The sequence below is a fragment of the Antennarius striatus genome, chromosome 14, assembly GCF_040054535.1.
Source record: "Antennarius striatus isolate MH-2024 chromosome 14, ASM4005453v1, whole genome shotgun sequence".
NCBI classification, from domain to species: Eukaryota; Metazoa; Chordata; class Actinopteri; order Lophiiformes; family Antennariidae; genus Antennarius; species Antennarius striatus.
Genome location: NC_090789.1, coordinates 3,931,431 through 3,956,929, shown reverse-complemented (window position 1 = coordinate 3,956,929; position 25,499 = coordinate 3,931,431). Strand labels below are relative to the sequence as shown.

The window sequence follows — 25,499 nt, the reverse complement described above, 5'->3', positions numbered from 1 at the left end:
CTCCACCAAATGAACTAGATTGATGGGGTTGTCACCGCCTCTCCTTCATGTATGTTCTCGGTGTTTCTGGGCTGCAGACGCTGCGGGGGATTTTCCTCTTAAAGCCATCAAACAGGCTTCACTCCTCGGTTTCTACATATAGATTGTGTTTGACAAGGTGTTTTTTTTGCAGTTCAATCACCCCCTCCCTTTCTCTACAAAAAAAAAAAAAAGTACAAATATAAGATTCAGGTGCTAACTGTACCTGCAGCACACGTTCCAGCTGCCACTCACTTTCAGATAGTAATGAGAGGCAATTAGGAGCCGATGTGTCCTCATCACCAGACATTTAACCGAGCTCGGCTCATTTGTCAGAGTCACGCGTGTGCGCACCGGCGCACACATGAACACACATCTGCTAAAAGACAGTCTGTGGAACCTGCTGCCCACGTAGAAAACCATGTAGTGAGGATGACTTTTATACTCCTACCTGCGAGCGGCCGAAGAAGGTGATTAGTTGTGGATTTGTGAAGATATTAGTTGGGGAAAAAAGAGTTTGCTTATACAGAATAAACCAGGTCAGACATTGGAGGCAGATAATGAACACAAATATGTATAAAAAATATGGAATGCATTGTTTTTTGTGCTGCCAGGCAAAAAGACAATGCAGAAAATGCATAGATACATAAATAGTGTATATATGGCTGCACACAATGTGCAACAAGGAGGCACAACAAACAGAAAACTATTGGTCTGAAGGAGACGAACCAATGCACACAAACAAATTGCTCACAAATTACAGGCCAAGCCACAACATTCATCAGATCGATGAGCCCCCCCAACCACCACCACCCCCCGTCCCGCTGTTTCCATTCTCTCCTTCATATCTCTGGCTGGTATTTTACACCGACGTCTAACGCAAACATCACGGAGGACGATGGAAATGATGTCACCCTCTATTTGCTGCTGTCACAGGTTAATCCACGGGGAGCCACGCGGAGACGAGCGACGGCGCGTAGTGAGAGATCAAAGTGGGATGGGGGGGGGGGCAGAAACCTGAGTGTGTGGGAAAAATGATTTGTGAAAAATTGAAGAGCGGTGGGGGCAGATCAAGCGTTGGAGATGCCTGGTTGAACCGTGCTGGGTGTTTCAGCGTTTCCTTTCATCCTCCTCCATTCGTGCGCGAGCACACACACAGAGAAAGGACACACACACACACACACTCACACACATACACACATACAAGAAACTGCTTTTAGAGATGATCGAAAAGAGTTTTTTTTGTGTTTAGAGGGAAGGAATTTGTCACCACGTGTGATTACTGTGTGCTTATTGCCTAGTCTCGCTTTTCATTGAGTGCTGTCTGAAAGGGAAGGCAGTCCCCCCTGGATGTCTCGTGTAATGAATGAAACGCACCTCTGGTAACGTAAAGGCTGAAGAGCATTTGTTGAACTCTCTCTGGTCTTTTTTAATTGGATATTTCAATCAATGTATTCATTAGAAAATCAGAGGCCTGTGTTGTTTAGGAATGACAGTAGTCTTAGAACTATGTGTGTGTGTGTGTGTGTGTGTGTGTGTGTTTGTGTGTGTTTTGCCAGTGTTTGTGACATTGTCCCTGTGCTCACCATCTTAAATCAAACTGACTATCTAATCAGTATTTGTTTAGATAATCCCAGTGTTTAAATGACGGCGACAGAAGGGAGCCAACAAGGCGCTCCATGGCTCAATAACCGCCTGAAAAAGGGGAAGCTGCTTTTATTAAAGTGTGTAAATGTTAAAATGAGCACTTTTATGGGAGAAAAACAACAACAAGCTTTTAGGGTAAAAACATTCGAGTTAATGCATCGCTTTGGATCCAAGCTCCTCGTCGTAATCGTCCGAAATCGTCAGAGCCTTATCTTTTAAACTCCATCTAGAAAGATAGTTGGCGCTGTGCATTAAGCGTGACGCCCCGTTGCGCAATAGTCGATTCACACGCCGCTCGTTTGATCTCGCTGCCTTGATTCATACTTGATCACGCTCCAAGCAGAGCCCGGCCAAGAGGAGAGGAAAAGGTTGTAAGTATTCGCCTTTTGAGAGCTGTGTTGAATAAGCGAGAGACTAACTGATGACAGTCTTTATGTTCTAGCCACATGTGGCCGGAGTCTTTATCTTGAGTGGTAAACAGTTCAACATTCAGGGGAGGGATTTTATTCTGTTTTGTTGTTGGAATTATTCCTCCATCTCATTCAACCTCAACGTCTGTTCTTTTCAGTCTTTTTCTCTCCTGTCCTGTTCTCTTTATGGTTATTAGAGACGGTAGAGGACTTACAGTAGAGTTGACACTGACTGGCAGTCAGGCATCTCCTGCACACTCCTCTCCTTCCCTTCAGAGCTCCTGGCCTGGGACAAGGATAAGCTGACAACCTGGGATGCAGCCAGCCAGATAGTAATGAACAAGAGAGATGAAAGAGGAATGCTTGGAATTGGGATGACGAACGAATGTTGTCTCGCAAATGCTGCGAATTCCATTACTCGATTTGCGTCACATTCAAAGGGTTTTTATGGAGATTCAAAGCTTTATTTGAGTCTAATGTAAATGAACTTGATGGATTACGGCAGGTATTTCAGTAATATGTATCCCATGTCAACACGAATGTAGAAAAGACTCATATTCTTTATTCTCTTTCCTCTTAATAATGAAAAAATGTGGACCCAAGAGTTGAAGAATTACAGAAATCAAGAAAATTCAGAAAAAGGTACATCTTGGTTAAAAGTTTCCCTTTGGTTAGTTGTACTTTTACTTCAATTGTTGAGACTGAAGCCCCCAGACAATTGGCTGTAAGGTGGGTGTGTTTGGGTACCGACAATAATTTAAGCCTGTGCCAGGAGGATATACATCTAGAGAGAGGAATTCAATAACAGGAAAACGGCCAGTGATAAAAACAATCCCTGGAATACCAAAACCCACCCTTCTCAAAAGTTGTTGTTGGCACAAGTTTCCAATACCACTGTTTACTCCTTCGGATGTTGATGCCAAGTACAATGCAACCCCCAACCCCCAGTTTCGTTGATGTTCCCCCAATGTGGCATGTGCAGTGAAGTCCCGAATTCCATTCTGTCCACGGTCGATTGTTGTCGCCATCCCCTACTGTAAGAAAACATCGGACTTGGGTCACCATCTGGTCAGGGGCGCACGTGGGTGGGCGTTGGAGACCAGGTTGAGACAAGCCCGTGCAATCAAAACCCAGACTATTTAAAACAGTCTGCAAGGCTGGAACTATTTCCTCTCTGACTGAGTTGTGGTGTTCATGCTCGCGCTGACTTTCTGTGTGTCCGGATGACTGGTAGTTACATTCTGGCCAGTCCATTGACTTTACCGGATTCCTGGAAAGATGGATGGCAGTGGATCAGCCTCAGTCGACTAGACGTTGGACTGGACACTTGGCCGCACTCTGCCTCGCTCTCTGGATTCTCATCTGGCTGACTGACTCATTGGCTGCCTGACTGACTGATATTATTTCTGGCCCTTCATTCAGCTCATGACATTGGAACAAGGGACATTTGGCTATGACGGTTAGCAAGGTGAGCTAAAACACTGCCAGGAGAGATAAGACATAATGAGTCAGGATGTTCCCTGCTTCCCCATGAGCCCCAGGAGTCCTTCGACAATTACAGTATCAGAACCTCCCTATTGCTTTGCTCAGACTCCTAATCTAGAATCTCTGGTTGTGTTATTTTCTCATAAAATTCCCCCTATACCAGGAGCACCAATGCCTCCCTTAAATCTAGCAGGATTGCATACATTGTTGGCTGCAGAAAGGTCAAGTAATTGGAGCTATAAATTAAACAGATGTTTTCCGAAATATTGGTATTACTCCCGCTTTGATTGCAGCGAGTGAAACACCGTACAAGACAAATATGGCGGTATGTGCCCAGTGGAATTCATTTTAATAGTTTTGTGTATACTCCTGCAGTAAAAAATAAAGGAAATGAAAGTGATGTATTTGCACCTTTACAGTTTTAAAAGTTGAAAATAGCCAAGAAAGAAATGCATGCCTGCCGAATCTCACATTTCCGCCTCATGCTAGCTCCTACAAGAGATCGGTAGCAGATTTTGGTTCTCAAACGGACGTGGCTTCAGTGCAGCTGCGACTATGCTAGCGTACACACCCAATGCAGGGGCTTGCCCAGGGAAAATACCTGTGGTAGGAGAAGAAAGTTGACCTCATGGGAAATTACTAGGCATTTTCATCAGACCAAATAATTTGTACATTCCATAACTTTTAAGAGCTCTTACGGGAACTCTCAATCTTCAGATCTCAGTAAATCAAATTGTTAGTGTAAGGTGGTTCTGGGATCATCATCATCATAAAAATGTATTTTTTGTCTCGCTTAAGAAGAAATGGTGGGTCTGATTTGAAAACTCCTAAAGGCATTAAATATGAGTTTGTTCTGACTGCGAACTCAGTGACCTTGTATGGTTGCGAAATTTCAACCACAATTCTACTGTTTATTTAATTTTATTCTAAATATGACCACAAGCTCCTAAATAAGTATCATAATGTGTTGAAGACTTAAAACTATTGACACAGATCATGAACTCATTAATAAAATGTTCTCTGAAGAAATAAATAAGTCATTTCTTAAACTTCCATACATGTCTTTGAAAGAACGGCCCCCTGCTGGCCACTAAGGAAACTGCACTTAAAAGCCTTTCCACATTTGCTTCACTTTTCAATCCTGAAAGATCCATCCGCTATTTGTCAAGACTATCATATTGACTAGGGGCCTTAATCTGAGCATGTGTTGTTCTTCCTAGTGAGGTTTTAATTCAAATGTTAAATTATTCCCAGCGGAAGGGAAGGTCCAAGGTTTCTGCCTTGATGCTCTTTCCATTTTGTTAACAGTGTGGGTAATGCGAACTGCTGGAAGACTCTGATATCCACTGAGGGCACTACAATGTAAACTGACTGGACATAGCTTTGCTTCTGTGCTTGTTGGTGTTTCCTCTGATGGCACGCCTCATAAGCGTCACAGCGCCACCACTCTTGTTAAGAGACGGCTCTTCCTTGTTGCGTTTGAGAACCTATTTTATTGTAGTTTTTCCCGCGCTGCCTGAAGACGATCAGCATCGAGTCAGCATGTGAAGGGGTTCCCACTCCGCCTGCCTGTCATATGTAGCATTCACCTCTATAAAAAGAGCCCCCTGACTCATATCAGGCCTTTCACCATCAATTAGCCTTAAAACCCCACTATAGACATTTTGAGCTGGGGGGGGGGGGTGGTTACCCTGTCCCTCCTCCTGTTCCACCCTGGTGCTGATGTTTTTGACCTGAGTGCCCCGTCAGGTTGGGTTAACTATACATAACATGCCATTAGCTCTGCTAGCAATTTCCCCCCGCACTACCTTTAGCGTTGTTGCCCGAGATGGGCAGCTGAGTGCATTTATAACCTGCTGCTGAAAGGGTGGGGGTAGGGGGGTTGGAGGTGATGGGTGGTGGTGGTGGGGGGGGTGAGGTAACATAACCCTTTTAGGCGGCACTTCATGGATACCATTCACACTTAAAGCGAGCGGGGAGGGGAATGAAAAATGTGTGTGTGCACACGGGTCAAAGGTTAGGGATGTCGAGATCATCAAAAATCCATGTGGTCTCATGACATGAAACAGAAATGCACGTGTCACAGCTGTAGCAGACATAATATCAGATATGTAGAGTATATACAGCTGATTGGAGCTCAAGTCTACGTACTGCATATGCTAACTTTCTCAATGATCAGATATGAAGCTATAAATGTGTTCTTTATGCCAGAGACACAATAATAGTAATGACTGGTACTAAAATACATCAGATAAAACAGTAAACCATTAATTTGAAGTGTTTTTTACGGCATAAATTAAAATTAGAAGCTAATGGAAACCAGAAGTTAACATAATCTATTTTTTAAGGATCTTTATAATGTGGTTTCTCGGTTTAATTAAGATTCTGTGCAAATAAATGTAGTTGAATAGTGTTGTTTAAGATTCAAGGCTATTCACCCTTCATTATTTGCCGTAAATACAGTATATGCAAAAAACACTTTTTGACTCGTAAGCAAACACTCAAGAGACTGTCCTCATTTGTCCTTGACACCTCAGAGCATGGTAGATGTAGTGATCGCATGCAAAGAGCACTTGAGGTGTGATGGGGCGTCACCTTCTCGCGTGAGTCAGCCGACACGTCGCACAAATGAGTTATTATTAGTGGCAGCTTTTGTTTTTTAATTTAGTTGCAATCAAATGCCATGAATGCTGTTGAAAAGGCTCGACTGATTCGGTTGGGTTTCCGTAGTTACAGAAGTGCTGCAGCCTTTCTTTGCGGTTTAGGCGTGCAAGAAAATACAATGCATCAGAGCTCGCCGTGGATTCTAGTTCATAAAATGTAAGCCAGGCATGAACAAGCATATTGAAATGTGTACTTAAGTGTAACTAAGTTTCACTTTGAATCTGCTGACTTGCAACAAGTCCAGGCTTTATCAGCATGACCTGCAGGCTGTCTGTATTTCATAAAAGCTTCTCTACTAAGCGATCGTTTGCAGTATCGCCCCCCCCCCCCCCACACACACACACACTTTTTCTTCTCATGCAGTTGGGGATTTAGAAATGGAAGCACCGATTTTAAGTTGAATAATCAAAGAGAAATGGGACAGTTACAGAGATTCACTTTCCAAAAAAATGTTCTTTCACTCCCCCAAAACATAAGTGAGAAGCTGGAGTCTAACCTCCACCACAAACACCCTGTGATCTGGTTCTGGGAAAGCTTGCACAAGACTGCTAAGAAGCTACTGGATTTTGCAGGTTTGTGTTTGAACCTTTTGCAAAGGTTTTTCTCTGAATGCATTTGCCAAACACGACACATGATTAGAGTCCACCGATTGCTACTTCACCTTCAGTTCAGCGCCTGAGAGGAGATTTGTGGGGTTTATATTGTTGTTGTTTATTCCAAAGTTTTTGTAACTGAGGCACAGTTTCATAATGCCTCGTAAAAGTAGTGCTTTATTTATTTATTTATTTATTTTGTAAAACCCATGAGATGCAAAAAGACCATTTTGACCAGATGTGGCTGATGTAGAATGTCTAGTTTTATATCTAAGCATTACCTTTGGCTGTGTGCACATCCGATGACATCATTCTCATCAATACAACGCTTATTTTTTGTTAAATGTACAAATTATAGATGTACTTGTTATGCAAATGCCAGTTTTAGTATGATGGGAAAGTTAAAGAATATCTTAGATAGCCATTTATCATTTATGTCAGACAAAGGCATGTCTGGTTAGACAATGAAGTTATCTTTAGCTTGCCTGTCACGCATTAAAACTGTGTGACATAAAACTTTAAACCAGCATATATTTGCTTTATCCTGTCAAGTATGGAAGGAGAAACTGTTGACCGGAGCCTCGTTTCTGTCAGATGTCTATTTAAAAAATTGATTTGCTTGACCAGGTGATGTTTGCAGTTCAGAGTACTGGGAAAGCAGAGTGTAATCTGATGTCTGTGCTTCTGCGGTTGCAGCATTGTCTCGGTGTTAGCTCGATGAACAGCTTTTTTTTTTTTTTTTTTTGCACTGATCTGAATGGAATAAAGCCTTTCGATTCCCCAGTTCTTTGAAAAATTAGTTCTTTAAATTAAATCTGAAAAGCTTTGTGTGAGATACTTCTGAAATATGTGATACTATTCAGTGAAAGCACCTCAAAAAGTGAAAGCTGACGCAGCACATGCAATTCAGAGAGATTTCATGGATCCTATTAACGTGTGTTTAACATGAGGGTTTAGTTTGAGCGGCTTTTAAACCCCCTCCCTCAGTTGGGATTGAGATCTGTGTGTGACGGACAATTATGTCATAAAATAATGTCTGCGTCCCGTCCAGTGTATAGAAACTACATCTACTGTATAATAACGATGCCCTCCGTGTGTGTACATGACTGTGTGTGCGTGTGTGTTTCAGGTTGGCTAAAAGGAACTGCAGTAATATCACTGGAGCTTAGTACTGTGCGCCTGCCCCACTTTCAGTCTTTTAATCATGTATAGACACTCAGGGCATTCCTCTGTGTGAGTGTGTGTGTGTGTGTGTGTTTGTGTGTGTGTGTGTATCTGTGCTAATCCGTGAGTGTGAGAGAGGGCTTTAGTACAGCATGTGGCAGAGGAGAATTGCACTTCCTGACCTGAGATGTGTCTTTCAGAGTGTGATTCAAAGAACTCGACTGCTCGTCCGTATGGGCGGGGGAATGAGGTAGAAACGGTTAGAATGAGGTAGAAACAGGTAGAATGAGGTAGAAACAAGTAGAATGAGGTAGAAAAAGGTAGAATGAGGTAGAAACAAGTAGAATGAGGTAGAAAGAAGTAGAATGAGGTAGAAAAAGGTAGAATGAGGTGGAAACAAGTAGAATGAGGTAGAAAGAAGTAGAATGAGGTAGAAACAAGTAGAATGAGGTAGAAAAAGGTAGAATGAGGTAGAAACAATTAGAATGAGGTAGAAACGGTTAGAATGAGGTGGAAACAAGTAGAATGAGGTAGAAAGAAGTAGAATGAGGTAGAAATGGTTAGAAACAGGTAGGATCAGATGGACTCAGGTAGAATCAGGTAGAATGAGGTTGAAACAGGTAGAATCAGATAGAAACAGGTAGGATGAGGGTGAAACATGTAGATTGAGGTAGAAACAGATAGAATGAGGTAGAAAAGGGTAGAACGGGGTAGAAACAGGTAGAACGAGGTAGAAACAGGTAGAACGAGGTAGAAACAGGTAGAACGAGGTAGAAACAGGTAGAATGAGGTAGAAACAGATAGAATGAGGTAGAAAAGGGTAGAACGAGGTAGAAACAGGTAGAACGAGGTAGAAACAGGTAGAACGAGGTAGAAACAGGTAGAATGAGGTAGAAACAAGTAGAATGGTGTAGAAACAGGTAGAATCAGATAGAATCAGGTAGAACCAGTCGGTAAGCGTCCTTGTTTAAACTTTTGGCCTCCAACTGACTTTGCTGGCAGCGATTCCCTGGCCTGAACTTTGTAAATGGGACATCAATTGTGAGGCACAGACCGGCAGAATGCTAAATGTGACATCTGGATGATTTGTGTGTCTGTTGAGGACACGTTTTAGTTCCTGCTTTTAAATTAAACACAGACTTTTGCTTTGAGGTCTTATAGGTAACAAACGCACCTGATTTTTTTTTTAATAGGTGAATGCTATGGGAGTGAATGTGATTTTGTTAAATGAAGTACAAACACTATAACTAGCCGGACATGACAGAGCAAGTGCTACTAGAAGAAGATGCTCAAGTAATATATGTATTATTGATCTAACAGAATAAAAATAAAACCTCAAAAGTGTGCCAGTTCCCACAGGAAGCAGGAAAAGGTTAATGTGGACGGTTCACTTACTGAAATCGGTTGCACGCCTGCGGCTGTCTGTTTCTGCAGAAGTAGCGTGACATCAGTCCGCAGCACAAACATAGACCACGATACACTGCCTTGGTGTCAATAGTCTCAAAATGGAGTGTGTCCAGGACGTGCTTCACCCCGTCCAAACCTCCTCTGTGCTCAGCAGCTCGTCTCCGTCATGGGTTGTGTCTTCAGCCTTAGCGTCCCCGTTTCCATTTCCTGTTTTTAAACCTCCTGCTTGTTCCCGACTAGGGCTTGAAAACAGAGGAACGACAGGTAGCAGTTGACATCTTTAACTTTGCGTTCTTGAGTTTTCATTTTTAAAGATGTTATTTTATTCATTGTTATTATTATTATTACTGTTGTTGTGTTGTGTTCAGGTACATCAGGTGCGTCAGTACATCCACACAGCTCCTTCTTACTGTGATGTTTTGGCATTTCCAGATCAGGGTTTGGATTCTCCAGATGTCACACATCTGGACATCAGGGGTGTACGTGTGTGTGTGTGTGTGTGTGTGTGTGTGTGTGTGTGTGTGTGTGTGTGTGTGCGCGCATACATAACAGTTTTTAGTGTGAGTTGGCTGGACTGCTTGAATCTTGGATGATTCACAAAACATACGTGTGATTTCAGCTGTTAAATTTTCATGAACAATTAACAATTAATCATTGACATTCTTACTATGCACATTACACACGCACGCACACACGCACGCACGCACGCACGCACACACACACACACACACGCAGCGTTAACAGTCAAGGTTAAACAAATATAACTGGACTTTATTTGGGTTAAGAGTAGTGCAGCATGTTGGAAGTGAGCCTGAAATTCACACACACACACACACACACACACACACACACACACACACACACACACACACACACACACACACACACACACACACACACACACACACACACACACACACACACCTGTCAACGTTGGCATCAGTTCAGCCCTCTTTCCTGCAGTCTTTCCCTTCCTTCATCCTCTATCTTGGTGATCAGACCTTGTAGCAGGAACTCAAGGGACAGCTGGTGGGGCAGTGTGACCACCTGCACTGTGTGTGTGTGTGTGTGTGTGTGTGTGTGTGTGTGTGTGTGTGTGTGTGTGTGTGTCTGCATTTAAAATGTGTGGTTATGTACATGAGTGGTGTTGGGAGGGGGTACCTGCAGCGTTCTGGCCCAGTGTTTGCTAGGTGTGTGTGTGTGTGTGTGTGTGTGTGTGTGTGTGTGTGTGTGTGTGTGTGTGTGTGTGTGTGTGTGTGTGTGTGCGAGAGCACCTGTGCTGTCAGCAGGAACCTTCACGGTGTGAGCTGTTGTGTATCTACGGTTGCATTTTAAGCCCATAATAACAAGTATGTTCGACGTTTAAAAAAAACCCACACGATCAATAAAATTATAACAACAAAAGTGCCGATCGCTCAAATCCACTTGTCTTTTTATGAGAGCAGATTAAATTGGTGTTAAAAAAAAACTTCAGTAACGTCGAATCTGAACGCCTCTTCGACCTTTCAGAAACATCTTTCAGGTCTTTATTTCCAGACATTTCTTTGACTCTTGAATTTTAAAATGATTTAAATCAATTTCTTTATGATATCTAAAAGAAACACTTCAGAATTTAATGCGATCGCGAGAGACGAAAAGTGTTGAGGCTGACTCGTCTTTGGAAAAGTATCTGTCGTTTCTGTAAAGGAGTGGAATGACATCCTGCTCTTACAGCATGTAATACGGCTGCAGAACATCCTTAATCCCGACATTACACCTGTCAGATTACCAGGCCTGTTGCATCGCCGTTTGTTTCCCACTTAAAACATCCCAAAAAAATATTTAATTGTATGTTTAATTCCACTTCCTTTCATCTGCATGCATTTGTTTGTACGTGTGTGTGTTGCGTTCTTGTGTGTCTGCGTGAGAGAGAGGGAGAGAAAGGACTTCAAACGCAGTAGATTATTACTATGCATGCGTGGGCAGCGTGCATGTCTGAAGAATGAGTGTTTAAGACATTTGTGTACGCTTGTGCGTATCACCTTTAAAGTGTGTGTGTGTGTGTGTGTGTGTGTGTGTGTGTGTGTGTGTGTGTGTGTGTGTGTGTGTGTTCCCTGCAGGCCCGGCTCCCAGCTTATTCCCCTTATCCCAGTGTTTGGATATTAGGGATCCAATCAAAGCGGGGCTCCCCGCATCTCCAGGCCCTCTGAATGTGGAGTGACTCCCTGAGGAGGCGATGCTCCTCTTCATGCTGTCAGTCTCATTCACACACACACACACACACACACACACACACACACACACACACACACACACACACACACACACACACACACACACACACACACACACACACACACACACACACACACACACACACACACACACACACACGTTGGGTCAAGGCACTGCCATAATGTAGATGCATGCAGATTTACATTACAGGTTTTAAAAATGATCAACGGTTTTTGTCTTTTTTCACGCGCTTTCATCTCTAGCTGTGCAATGTGTGTGTGTGTGTGTGTGTGTGTGTGTGTGTGTGTGTGTGAGGTGCTGTGGCGTGTTTCCCCGGAGAACGCTCGCAGACAGGGAGGAGGAGAGGCGTCGTAAGGACGAGAGCGGAGGTGCAAAGGAGAGAGGAGGGGCGTGAAAAAAGCGACAAGAAAGAAAATGTTGGCTGCGATTTTAAAAAATGCACTTCAACTCACGACTTGTTCTGGATTCTGTCAGGTTTATTTTCCAGTCAGCAAATAATGGTGTTGAATCATGACATTAAACAGCTTATAAGAAGTTTAGTGATGTCAGGAGATGTTAATTCAACATCCTATCTGTTAAGACCTTCCATCATATCTCCACCATATCGCCCTGCATGCAGGTTCCATGTGTCTTAACAACGTATTCCTATGTTAACTCATCTCAAGTGTAGCTTATCTCAGTTGTAAATAGCGTATATTGCTTAATTTAGCTGCTGCTCCATCTGCGCTATCTACATTGATAGGAATGCTATTGTATTGTGCTTGCTGAAGCAATAGTAGTGGCGACATGTTTGTTGTTTATCAGCAGGGAGAAGTGCGGTCATCGTGAACTCGCAAACGCATTTTGGCAGTTTTTCAGAGCGCTGAACTTTGACTTGTTCGTAGTCTTGATAGCGCTGAGGGAGCGACTTGTGCAACCGACGAGGCGCTTTGTGGTTCTCTCTGCGGCCCTTTTGTGTGTCATTTCTCAGTTTTGATCTGTTGAGGTTTGCAGGCACAATCTTAAAAAAAGCAGTTACCAACAATTTAGGCAGGTAAATAATCTTCTTAATAATCTTACATGCATCTGCAAAAGACATAGGATCACGAGATTTGGGCAAGACGTACGTACACTACCAGCCATATAATTTGAGCTGTTCTTTGTAATCTTAAACTAAGATAACTGAGTAAATGTTTTGCTAATATTTGGCTCAGAAAGTAGTTGTAATTACTCGGTTTTCAGGACAGCTCACACAACGTTCAAACATCCCAGATACATAAATAAATAAATATAACTTGTTAACTTGGCTACATTCGGGTCCGGAGGCTGCACGGCTTGTCTTGTGAGAAATTCACCGATGAATATATTTGTAATATAATACTTGCATAATACCTGCGTGTGAGTAATTCTTCTGCAAACATCATAGAATAGTCATAAAACAGATTAAAACAGTTACTGGGGTAAACAGAAATGGGTGTAACTCGGTGGATCTGGAGGTCAACATGTCAAACACATCTTTCACACTTGACTGAAAAGGAGCCCTTTACGTTGATTCTGTGCTTAGTGTTCCAATGCTAACATTAGCAATTCATGCTAAGTTCTCAGTTATCCAGGTTATGGTTACCCAAAGCTGTTTGACTTTAACAAAGTTTCTTGAAGATGTTTCGCCTCTCATCCAAGAGGCTTCTTCAGTTCCGATGGTGGCTGGTCTTGTAATAAGCTGGAACAGGACCAGCCACCACCAGAACTGGGAGGCGAAACATCTTATAGAAACTTTCTTAAAGTCCAGCGGATTGATTTAAACAGCTTTGGGTTCATGCAAAGAGTTAAACTGGCCTATCTGCCACTCTCACTCTCTGTCTCTCCGTCTCTTTTACTTGACCTATATCTTTCCCCAATGTATTTCCATTTCCCAACCAACAGGTCAAGGCGGATGACCACCCTCCAGAGTCTGGGTCCTGCCCGGAGTTTCTTCCTCAATGAGGGAGGTTTCCCCCACCACCGTCGCTTATGCTTGCTCTGGAGGGCATTGTTGGCTTTCTATCTGTAAAGCGCTTTGAAATGTCTTCAGATATGATTCAGCGCTATATAAACAAAAGTTGATTGATTGATCGATTAATAGACTAATCTTATGTTTGCTAGCTTACAGACATGAAGACCATATATATTGTTATTTGTGTGTTTTGTGTATAATGTGTACCTTGAGTATTGTATGACGAAAACAGACATGTTTTAAGGCTGTATTCGTGTGTGTGTATATATATATATATATATATATATATATATATATACATACTGTATATACCTGTATATATATATATATAACAACGTCATGTTAGCTGCAGCAGCCGCATCGCTAAAGATCACAGCAACAATTTCAGATTTATAGAATGATTGAAAGTCAGGAAAATACCAACAGCAGGACCGTTTGTCCACGAGTTACTGGTGAGTTTCAAACCAGAACCTTTTCCATTTCTCGGTTTCCCTCCACAGAAATGCATTTGTTGCTAATTTGGGTGAATTGCTTCTTTGCAATTTAAAAAGATCACGACTCATTAAGCCGGTGACTCTTGATGAACTTAGCATTTCAGGCGTGTTCGCCGAAAGACAGGCTTCAGTTTTCTTGTGCATACGTAGGTAGTGAAGCGTTGTTTTTCGCATTCTCAGAGGGATGTCGGCCGGTTCACACCGGGTTGCGTTCGTCTTTGCTTGTCAGTGAACCAAAAGCCTGCAGCGCAATCCAAACAACTTTACAATGCTGCATTTAACTCAGTCCTTGGATGCCAACACTTATGTCGTATTTTAAAATAAGAAAACAGCTCATTTGTTGCTGTGTATCTTTAGCCAAAAATAACCAAGTAAAAATCTGTTTCACAGCGATTCCCCTTTGAGGCTGATTGCATTGAGTTCATTCCCTTCATTTAAGGGTTGTTTTTTTTTTAAATCCATCCACAAACAAAGAGGAAAAATGTTTCCTAAGAAAGGACATTATTATGGAGACAAACAAGCTCACAGGAGAGAATAGAGCAGCCTCATTTCTGCTCGGAAAATGTTTCAGTGAAATTAATCATTTAAATGGGAGCAAAAAGGAAATAGTGAAAAGAATAGCTGATGCTATATAAAATGAGATCGAGGCGTTCAGGTGAAGGTTCTATAGCCTTAGCATTAGAGACACCAGCGAGGTTTGGAAGGGAAATCTTTTTCTGTCCTTACAGAGAAGATGAATCTAAGGGGCGCAAACATTTACCCCATCTACCCCCAGCTGATCATATTCCCCAGCACACACACACACACACACACACACACACACACACACACACACACACACACACACACACACACACACACACACACACACACACACACACACACACACACACACACACACACACACACACACACACACACACACACACACACACGCACACAGTGTATTGTGTGACAGATTGGAACTCAATCCTAGCCTGCTGAGTTGGTGTGTGTGTGTGTATCTGTGTAAGTGTGTGTGTGTGTTGGTTTAAACACATTGGTGTTTATTTCTACTACTACTCATCTTTCTCTCTGTGAAACAGATAAAGTTTGTGAATCCAGATGGAGTTTGATCCCATTTGATCGATTTAAAGTCTCAGATAGATATCGATTTACGGGAGGATATTAACCTGTTGATAGAACTGACTTGAGTTTATTGGCGGTTGTAATCTTTTTTTATTTTATTTTTTAAAGCCGGTAACAACTTCCTGACTGACGTGGAAAAGTCGTGATTCTTCATCTCCAGTCTTATCAATATTTCTGATAGATATAAAATTTTTATTATTTTTTTTAAATAGCATTTTTCTTATTCACAGTGAAATAATGTCGATCTGGTGACGATGTGTTTGTAGCCGTTGTGTTTTTCGGAATGCCGTGTGATTAACAACCGGTCAACACGTTCTCTTATTTTCTAGCTCCCCTTACATTTACGCGTCGCCTCTGTTTTAGCATAGCAGATTGAATGTTTGCACCTTCAGATAAACTTGTGAACACTAACACATGATGTGGTTTTACATGCAGCTCATATGTACATGAGCAAAGTTGGCAAACAGCGTATATAAAGATCCTTCCTGCAAACTTTTCACAACTTTTTTTCCCCTCTCCGTTTTTTAACTGAGAAAGTATATTTTCACAGTTTACAAGTCACGCGTGTTGACTTTGCTAATCAAGCCGTCATTTGACAGTAATGCTGCAGATACACAGTCTTCAGCATTTTAAGTCTCTGTGTAAAGAGAACGTCGGTATTCGTGTCTTTAGTTATCAGTATTTCCATCGATGTTTGTGTCGTTTCTTGTCCAGGTTTCACCTCCATGCACTTTGTGTTTGTGTGTTTGTTGAGTGTGTGTGTGTGTGTGTGTGTGCGTGTGTGTGTGTGTGTGTGTGTGTGTGTGTGTGTGTGTGTGTGTGTGTGTGTGTGTGTGTGTGTGTGTGTGTGTGTCAATTGTGTGCAATCAAGAAAATTGTGCTTTAGCATCCGTTTCTGTCCCCGGGGCCTTGTTGTTACATGATCAACTGACCTGATTTGGTGTTGTTTCAGGGTTCAGTTTAAGCTCAGCTCCACCCAGTGACCTTGGGACATGTCTTTGTTGCTATGGTAACAGCCTCCAGGGTACTGTAAACGAGAGGAGTGCATCGGAGGACTGCATGTAGCATTTATCTCACAACTCGCCACATTTACTTTTTCTGTATCACGTTGATGAAGTTCCACACCGAGCTGACAGGCGGGGCAACAGTCTTCTTTCGCCAGACTTCTTTAGGCGGGTAGATAAAAAGATTTGGTGCTATTTATGTACTTAATTTATGCAAAGATTTTCTTCCACTACATGAAATTATTACATTTGTACATTTTGGCTCCTTCAAACTGTTACGTCGCAGAAGAAAAACAGTGTTTTGGACCCAGTAGTGAAGCTCAGACACGCGAGTAGGTTTAGACAAGCACTAGACAGGTGGTTTCGGGTGGTGGTGCGGGGCGGTTGGTGGCTGAGGTAGTCCGTGGCGTGCGAAAATGCTGAATCAAGGCATGTGGCGAGGCGAGCAGACTGGAGGCAGCAGATGTCGAGCTTACAGGCAGAATTCAACCCGAGATCTGAAGAGAAAGGAGAAAATGAAGTGGAGATAAAACACAGGAGATCAAGCGTCCGACTCCGAAACGACCGCTGAGGCTGGAGGAACGATCTACCTGAGAGTGGGAGGGCGAGGTCGGGGTGTCAGCAAAGAAGTTTCACCACCAGATTCTGAAGTTTACTAAATATCTTACCACCAGAAAGTGAGCAGGTCATACGGAGGGTTGGGAAGAAACCGGAGGGTTGGGAAGACCTTCAAGCCATGAAGCAACAACACCAAAAAAAAAAAACTAAAAAAGTGATGGAACAAAAAAGTGGAGCACACACGCCGCAAAGCAGTGGCTCATGGGAGTAAACAAAGCGTAGTTACCATGCCGATAGGGTGTTTTGTGTGTATACATAGCTCGTGTTTATTCTGGGAGGAGAAAGAGAGAAATGATACCGACAGTCTAGGAAGTAGCAGCTCCTGAATGAACGGCTTTGAATCTGTTTTAAAAATACGAGCATCTCTCTAGATTTTTTTGGTCGAATCGGTATCAGCTGGTTTAATTTATTAGTCGGCTGCGTATCAATTCATGTCCCAATCAAACTCACAGCCCTCTAGCCATAATCGAACCAGATAGAGATAGATAGAGGGATCTGTAGCGGTCCCTGAAGTTTAGTTAGCTGTCTAACAAATTGTGGATGCAAGAATTTTAAGCGAGGAAGGGAAGAGAAAATGAGTTTCTATGGATGTGAAGTCAAAGAGTAAGTCAGATTTTCTCTGTGCTGATGACACCGTCGTTTGTCTGTAGGGACAGACGGTACAGGCGCCCAGGACGCTACCTTCCCATTGGTGCAGAGATCCGGACTACAAACCAGGAACTGCAGCTCCAGTTGGTTCTCAGCTCTCGACCACACTGCTCAGCTAGCCCCGCCCCCTCTGCTCAGGTAGGATGGAAACCAGGAAGTAAATACGTAAAAATTGGAATTAAATGACCGGATTTACATCATGACAGGGTGTTGATTGGTGGTTTTTGGGTTATTCTTGTCGTCGGTTTCTGCAACATGCTGGCTTACGTTCAGCTGAACGGGACCTGTTGCTTGGATTCAGGTCAAACACCGATGTGTGGCAGATGTAGGGTGTTTAAAAAATGTCTTCCTCTGTCAAGCAGTGGTAAAGATTCCCCCACATCCAGACGATATCGGAACCAGAATGTACATAATCTCCACAAAAAGATTCATTTCTTTTGTGAACGCTGACGCTAAATTGGAGACGGGGGGAAAAACAAACACGAAATATTTACTCTTGATGTTCTTTGGTTCCGTCTGAGCCCCAGTCCTCCTCCTTCCTCCTCATCCTCCTCTCTCTTTTTTTTCCCCAGTCCTCTGATTTGTCTTGAGATTATAGTCTTTGCTCTGATTCTTTTGACTCACATCTCTGGACTCGACCATTCGGCCGGCTCCTCCTCTCTTCCCTCCTCGTCGGCCGGATCTATTGAAACTCCTCCGTCGGTCCTTTATCTCCTCCTCCCCAGCTGTGTGCTGGAGCTCCATTCTCTCCTACGATGGAGAAGGAAATGAATAGAAAGGCTTACAGTGAGAACAGCGAGGGAGGCCAATCCCTGATGTCATTGAACGCTGAATCGAACTCTCTCTCTGAGACGTTTCCTGCGACCAATCCAACTCAAACACATCCAGAAGTTTAATTAGTTGTAAAGCAGAATATTTGTTCATCACCCCTCAGCAATATTCGCTCCTGGTGGATACACCAAGAGCATCGTTAGATTTTGCTGTGGGGTACTTCAGTGTGCTCGGGGACTTGTTTCATAACTATAGAATTTGTTTTGAAGTGCAGGGTAATTAGTTTAGTACTTTTTTTAAAGAGTAGAAGCAAAGAGTAAAGTGAGTCCAGCGAAAGTGGAAAACTAAATGCATAAAGAAGACACAGCAAGAAATGAATAACATTTTAAAAAAGTGCTCAATATGTCGTCTAAGAAGTTGATTTTTTTTTCTTTTCCGTCCATTCGTTTTTTTTCGCTCTTTGCCTCATCGTCCTTTCTTATCAAATCATTTTAGTCGTTTTTACTCCCCGCGTCTTTCGCTGTCTCTCTTTTGGAAAATCGGTAGTCGACAGTTTGCCTCTCTCGGAACAGAACGCCTCAGAAACGAGCAGATGGAGCGATGACAGTCTAGAGGATCGAACAATTACGCAGAGCGGCAAAGTCATGGTGATCAACACATGTCAGAAAATAGCTGTTAATGGGAAGGGGAGGGGGGGGTGTGGGGGTACGTATTGACTGCCAGTCATCAGTACACGGACGGATCCGTTTTTGTCTCGCCGTCTGTTGAAGATGAAGTCAGAATTGTGACCCCTTGGGTTTGACGTGTGATCTTGGGGGGGGGGGGGGTTATCCCACGTCGGCTTTTATTACCACACAGCTGACATTTTACAAATTTTGCAGATTTTGTTTGGGGTTTAGTTTCATCGTTGCAGGACAAAGACTGTGGTTTACTGTTGTGAGGAAGTCTGTCAACTTTATATGAATGTTTCCACAGATTGATTTTTCTTTCATTGGGAGCTGAAACGACTCCCACCCACTCTCTCTCTCTCTTGGTTAGACTCCACGCAGCCTGCAGCCGCCGCTAGCAGTCGTCTCACAGATGTCAAACAGTCAGTTAACCCGACCGTGTTCTCTAGTAGAGCTTCAGAGGAGCCTCGACACGTCCAGCCGTGAAAGCAAAGATCAGCGTGAAGGCGTCGGAGTCCTTTCCTGGTGTTTGTTGTTAAGATTAGGATTGGGTTTTGAGGGGGTTAGGATTAAGGTTAGGTGTTAGGGGTGAGAGTTCAGGAAGTAGAGATTTGTGGTTTTGGTTTAAAGGTTAGAGGTTAAATTTTGGGGAATGGTTAAAGTTAGGAGTTAAACAGGAGTAAAACCATAGCAGGATTAAGTGAAAAAAGTTACAGATACAGTTTGTGTGTGTATTTAAAAAAAACCTACATATATACATAAACACACACACACACACACACACACACATATATATATATATATATATATACAGTATATGTTATTCATTCTGTGACATTTCCACTTTTAAAATAACTAAAATCATTTTAATTAGAAATTATTCCTGCCTGGTCGAAAAAACCAACAACCCCAAACCCTTCTAAATTATGGGAAAAAAAAAATCTTTATCAACTAATTGACATGCATATTTCCCCTTTGCATAATTAATTACATGTAAATTACGGGGGGGAAAAAAGATAAAATATGAAAAGAAACGCAAAGTCAGGAGCACATGCGCTCCGTTTTTACTCCACGAACGAGAGGGAGATCCGGCAGCAGGAAGGCAGGTAGATCCACCTCACCTTTATAACACACATGAGCATTTAGCAGCTAACTCAAAGGGGATCGGCATTGACAGTAAAGAAGTGTCTGCATTGTGACATTATTGTGAAATTCCTGTGCAAAAGGACAGGAATTGCACAGACGGCTGGAAAGAGTAAACATAGTAGAATTATTATCTTAAAATAAAGGCGCTTCTATCCAAATAAGGCGCTCGCCACCGACAGGAAAAAGGAAATGAAATAAATCCAGACACATTCAGGGGTGTCTGTTGTTCTTCTTCTTCTTCCTGCCTCGTCTTTTTTTCCCAGCCGAGGTCCTCCCCCCAGCGTCGCGTTTTGTCTCCCTGTTTGACCGGCACGCCACCCGTCTCCACAAACACGCTCTTCTGAACACGAACACACTTTGGCTCACTATGCACACTCATCAGTTACTTAATTGCTCCGCCTGATGTCACTGAGTTCGTCCAAACAATTTCGGCAAAGTTGAAAAGAGAAGCGCCGGGGAGGAAAGAGCTGAATTAAAGGAGACATATTCTCTTAGCCGAGGAGCTGAGACTGTCTGCTTCGGCAACACAAAGACGCGCTGCTGAAAAGGCTGATAACATCCCATCGCCTTTGTGAAGACATTCATCAGCTTTTTTTTCCTTGAAAGTCTGAGTCCTGAGTGGCTGAGAGCAGACACAAGGCCAGGACGCGACACGTTAAAACGCTTCGTGTAGGACGCCAACGCAGTTTATTGAAACTTATTATTTCCTGAATTGGATTTAATGTCAAATACTGCAAATAATACACATATTTTATCAGTTTTGGGGTTTTTTGGGGGTTTTTTTTGGTGTCAGTAGATGTTTTATTTTGAAGGTTCAGCTTCAGATGTTTGGTTTTTTTTGTGATGCTTTTTCCCGTTCTGTTTTTTTTTTTTTAATCCTGTAGTTTCTTCTGCCCCTCATTAACCTCCTGGGTTTTTATTTTTTTGGATTTCTTTTTCACTTCTTCTTCATTCTCTGCTCAGTTTCTCTTTTTCTCTCCTCCTTTCTCAGGAATTTTCCCTCAGCCTACTTCCTCTTTCGCATCCCTGTACAGTATTTGTACTGGGATGTGAAAGTTCTGCTTTTCATCAAATATTTCATCAAATATTTTTTGTTAATATCTGCCTCTGCTCCTCTTCCAAACATCAGATTAGCGGTAAAAGATTCATTCTGGAGAGATAGAACAGGAAATTCCTGGGATGACTCTAAACTTCTTCCTTATTCCTCTGCAAAACATAATGAATTGAAGCTGCTTTAAACTTCTTCTACAGGTCTTTATGTTCTTTACAGTTGTCGGCTGTTTACAAAGGAGTGATATTGAAATCAGGCCTAATAACCAGACGAGCAGGAGGTGCGGGGGCTTCCCCCACAGGAGCTAATCAGTATGTGTTTGTCTGCGCGGCTCAACCCCTGCATCCTGATAAACATCAGTGTGTGTCTTTGGAACACGTCTGATATGCTGCACACCTTCATGCATAGGTGTCTGCATCTGTGTGTGTGTGTGTGTGTGTGTGACATGTCAGAGTCGTTTATGCACGTGTGAAACGTGGTGTGTGTGTGTGTGTGTGTGTGTGTGTGTGTGTGTGTGTGTGTGTGTGTGTGTGTGTGTGTGTGTGTGTGTGTGTGTATGTGTGGCTGTGAGGTATCGACTGGAATGCAGCCATCAGCATGGAAAAACATGTTACTGTAGGACGTCGCTAATGAAGCATACATGTGCTGGAACACTGTGTGTTTATAAGCATGTGTGTGTGTGTGTGTGTGTGAGGGTGGGATAGAGGGTATGTGAGTTGCTTTGTCTCTTTGTGACTTAATATATCTAAGCTTTTACTTTAAGTTCATATTTCAAAGGTTGTTAAAGTGGCTGTTTTAATAACCGAAGGACGTGTGTGTGTTTGCGCATACTGTACGTGTGTGTGTGTGTGTGTGTGTAATCCTACACGGTGTGTGTGCCTTTATTCACACACACTGCTCTCCTGCGTTTGGTGTGATTAATCCACTCTTCTGGAGCCACTTTGGTGTCTTTTCTTCTGGCTTCTCTCTGGCTTCTCTCCTGCTTTACGGCACTAAGCAATAAGTAATGATGACTGACATCATGTCTGGTTCGGCTATAGAGCCCAACTAATTGGCCGGAGCAATCTGATTGCATTAGATGTTATTCCTTCAGAGTATTCCCTGTCCTCTCCCTGCCCACGCTCTGTAAGAGATCCCTTATTGTTTGCACGGAGCAACATTTTTGCTCTTTCGCCTCGGCTTTGTAAGAATTTTCCAGTTGATTTGCCGAGCAAAATTGTGATTATTTGACACTTTTGGTGAAATTTAAAAAAAAAAAAATTAAATTTAAATTAAATGAAAAAAAAAATGAAAAAAAATCAGTGCTTATTTAAAGGCGCCATCACTGTCAAGGTTCGACTTGTATTGTTAATTGCTCCTATTGAAAATGTGCGTCGTAGGATTGCCTTGAAGGATATAACAAGCGCGGTGGGGGTGATAATAAACGACTGGAATGTCTTTGGTTATTGTGTGGGTGCTCTGGGTGCTCATGTGAAAGCAATAAAGGTTGAAAAATGAAGTTGCGCTTTAGATTTACCGACGGCCCGCTGAGGATGTTTCCTCCTCTCGTCTCTCTGTTCTCGCTCGTCTTCTTCCTTTCAGAGCCGCCGCTCTAAGTGCCACCTTTTCAAGAGGGCTAAAATGATTATAGTAATGGATGCACCCCACTCCAACTTTTTCTCTTGCTTCTCCTTCGCAGTCACTACTCTGTACATTAAGTTCTGTGCATTAGTGCGGCCCCGGGAATGCCCTCGCTCTCAGAGGCTTAATGCAATCACACCTCCGCTAAGAGCGCAGAGAGGATGAGGAGGAGAGGTGAGGAAGGACAGGAGGAGACGGAGGAGAACTGGTGGGTGGAGGCTGGCAGCAGTGATTCCATCAGAGAGGATGTTTACCTGGAGGCCGGGATGGGGGGGGTTATGCAAATGAGATGAAGGTCCTCCTGTCAGGATCGGGATCTGTGGACTTTCCTCCATATGTTACTTTACTAGGTTTTAAACTAACTAGTTTTTGAACTAACTAGGCTTTTAAATTAACTAGGTTTTGTAATAACTATCTAAATAGGTCTTAAACTAACTAGATTTTTAAATTAACTAGGTTTTGTAATAACTATCTAACTAGGTCTTAAACTAACTAGATTTTTAAATTAACAAGGTTTTGTAATGACCAACTAAATAGGTCTTAAACTAACGAGATTTTGTAATAACTAACTAGATTTTTAAATTAACTAGGTTTTGTAATAACTAACTAGATTTTTAAATTAACTAGGTTTTGTAATAACTAAATAGGTCTTAAACTAACTGTTGTCTGAATTAACTAACTACTAACTAACTAACTAACCCATTAGGTTTTGAACAAGTTAGGCTCTGAACTAACTAGGTTTTGAATTATTATTTAACATAAACATCGTATTTATATTTATGTTATTATTTTATTATTATTTATGTTTATTGTTTATGTTTACACTGTTTACGTTTACACTCCATGTTTTACACCTGTCCTGCTTCATGTGCTTTCAATCGCCCCTTTGGGGACTAATAAAGTTTTCTGAATTTGAATTGAATTTGGATTGGTACAATCATGGATGCTACAATTTATTTAGCGGAAGGCCAAATTTTTAATGGATTTTCACTTTCATCGATCACATGAAACCAGATTTAACCAAAAAGAACTCGTATGACATCAAGGCGCTGAAGGACTTTTCTGTTTCTACGAAGCGACTCCCCTCCAGAAGCGACCAGCCCCTCTTATTTTTTACAGATCATGTGCCTGGATGTTCTGAAATAGTCTGATGACGAACATTTTTCCCAGGAGGAGCTCAGTTCAGCAGCTTCAGCTGTTCCTCAGATGAATGGGGATGGCCTTTGTGGAGCTCAGGAAGTCCTTACTCTGAGAGTTACAGCGACTTTATTGCTTTTACTACCGGGGTTTGGTGATAAAGCGCCGCCCCTGTGACCACACAGGCTCTCCACGCTCCCGCCGCTCGCCGTACATCACCGCCTCTCTGAGTTAAGGTGATATCTTTTCGTCTGTTTTAACTTTAGTTCTCATTATTCCTCATTTCTTCATCTTTCTGGGAAGGAATCAGCGCACTTCTTTTCACCATGAGATGAATCACATGTTGGGATTCAGGTTTCCACATGAAAAATACATACCATAATACTTTTAATGCACATTATATGCATGAGGCCCTTTGCCCGTGCGTCTGCAGCGCTGATGAACGATCTCCTACCCGTTTCCCCCGTACGCCGTCCACTTCAGCTCCTCTGCTCCATCCTTTTATGTGTGGAGAGGTGTGGGCTGAAAGCTATTGAGCTAAACTAGTTTGCTTTCACTCGGGGGAGCGGACAGAGCTGGGGGGCTAATGGTGAGGGCCTGTGGTTTCCTGGATGGTGTAACAATGGCAGATAGGCTCTGGTTGAGCCACTTTAATGGAAGAGTTGGGCAGATCAGTTTTATTGTTCTGCACAAAAGATCTCCCGATCATTGATGTTTGTCGGGCTGGATTCCCCAGACGATGGCAAGAGCTGCCACAAAAGAACAGTTTGGGATGGGAGATTTCATCTGATTTTGGTTTGACCTTTGACCTCAGCCAGCCAATCCCTCATCTGCTGCAGGATGCGGCGACGCTCCGGGTTCTGTTGAGTGGCAGGAGAACGAAGGGTCTCCTCGCCGTGACTCCAGACTAACCTCTGAGCTGATGCAAGGCACCAGTGTGTGTGTGTGTGTGTGTGTGTGTGTGTGCGCGTGTGTGCGTGCATGCGTGTGTGTGTGCGTGTGTGCGTGCTCGCATGTGGAGGCGTGCAAGTGTGCTTGACAGCAAGGATTACATAACAGAGATGCCTGCTGCTGCAGGTCACTGAATGACAGGAGCTCACACACACACACACACACACACACACACACACACACACACACACACACACACACACACACACACACACACACACACACACCTCCTGTCTCATCTTGTGATGCAGTCTGATTAGCTTTATGTGATGAACAGCAGGCGTTTGTTTACCTGCTCGTGTCCTCGTGTGGCATTTCGGAGCGAATCTGCACAATTCATGGACGGCGTGGAGCGTGCATCACAACGGGTGTCGGCAAACATGTCAACAATTAGGACCCTCCCCTTTTTTGTTTGTCTGTTTGTTTGTTTACTCAAACAAACAGACAAACACCCACAGTCTGAAACCCGCATCCCCTGTTGCAAAGTAGAGACACACCAGTCCCACCTTGAGCTGTGGGTGGTGTAAAGGAGGGACACACACACACACACACACACACACACACACACACACACACACACACAGTTATTTTTAGTCTGTCAGTAGTGGTGACATGAAACACAAACAGATGAAACGATGCTCCTCGTCCCGTTCGCCTCTCTTCCCACT

General features: G+C 42.9%; 1 protein-coding gene across 2 annotated transcripts in view; it reads left to right on the top strand.

The window, feature by feature from the left end:
- The window catches only part of atxn1a (ataxin 1a), a 79,761-nt gene that overhangs the window by 16,568 nt on the left and 37,694 nt on the right, over positions 1-25,499 (top strand). For both annotated transcript variants that reach the window (XR_011037938.1, XM_068332286.1), the window contains one exon: positions 17,490-17,625. The gene's annotated coding sequence lies outside the window, so the exon portion shown is untranslated. The remainder of the gene's footprint in view (positions 1-17,489; positions 17,626-25,499) is intronic.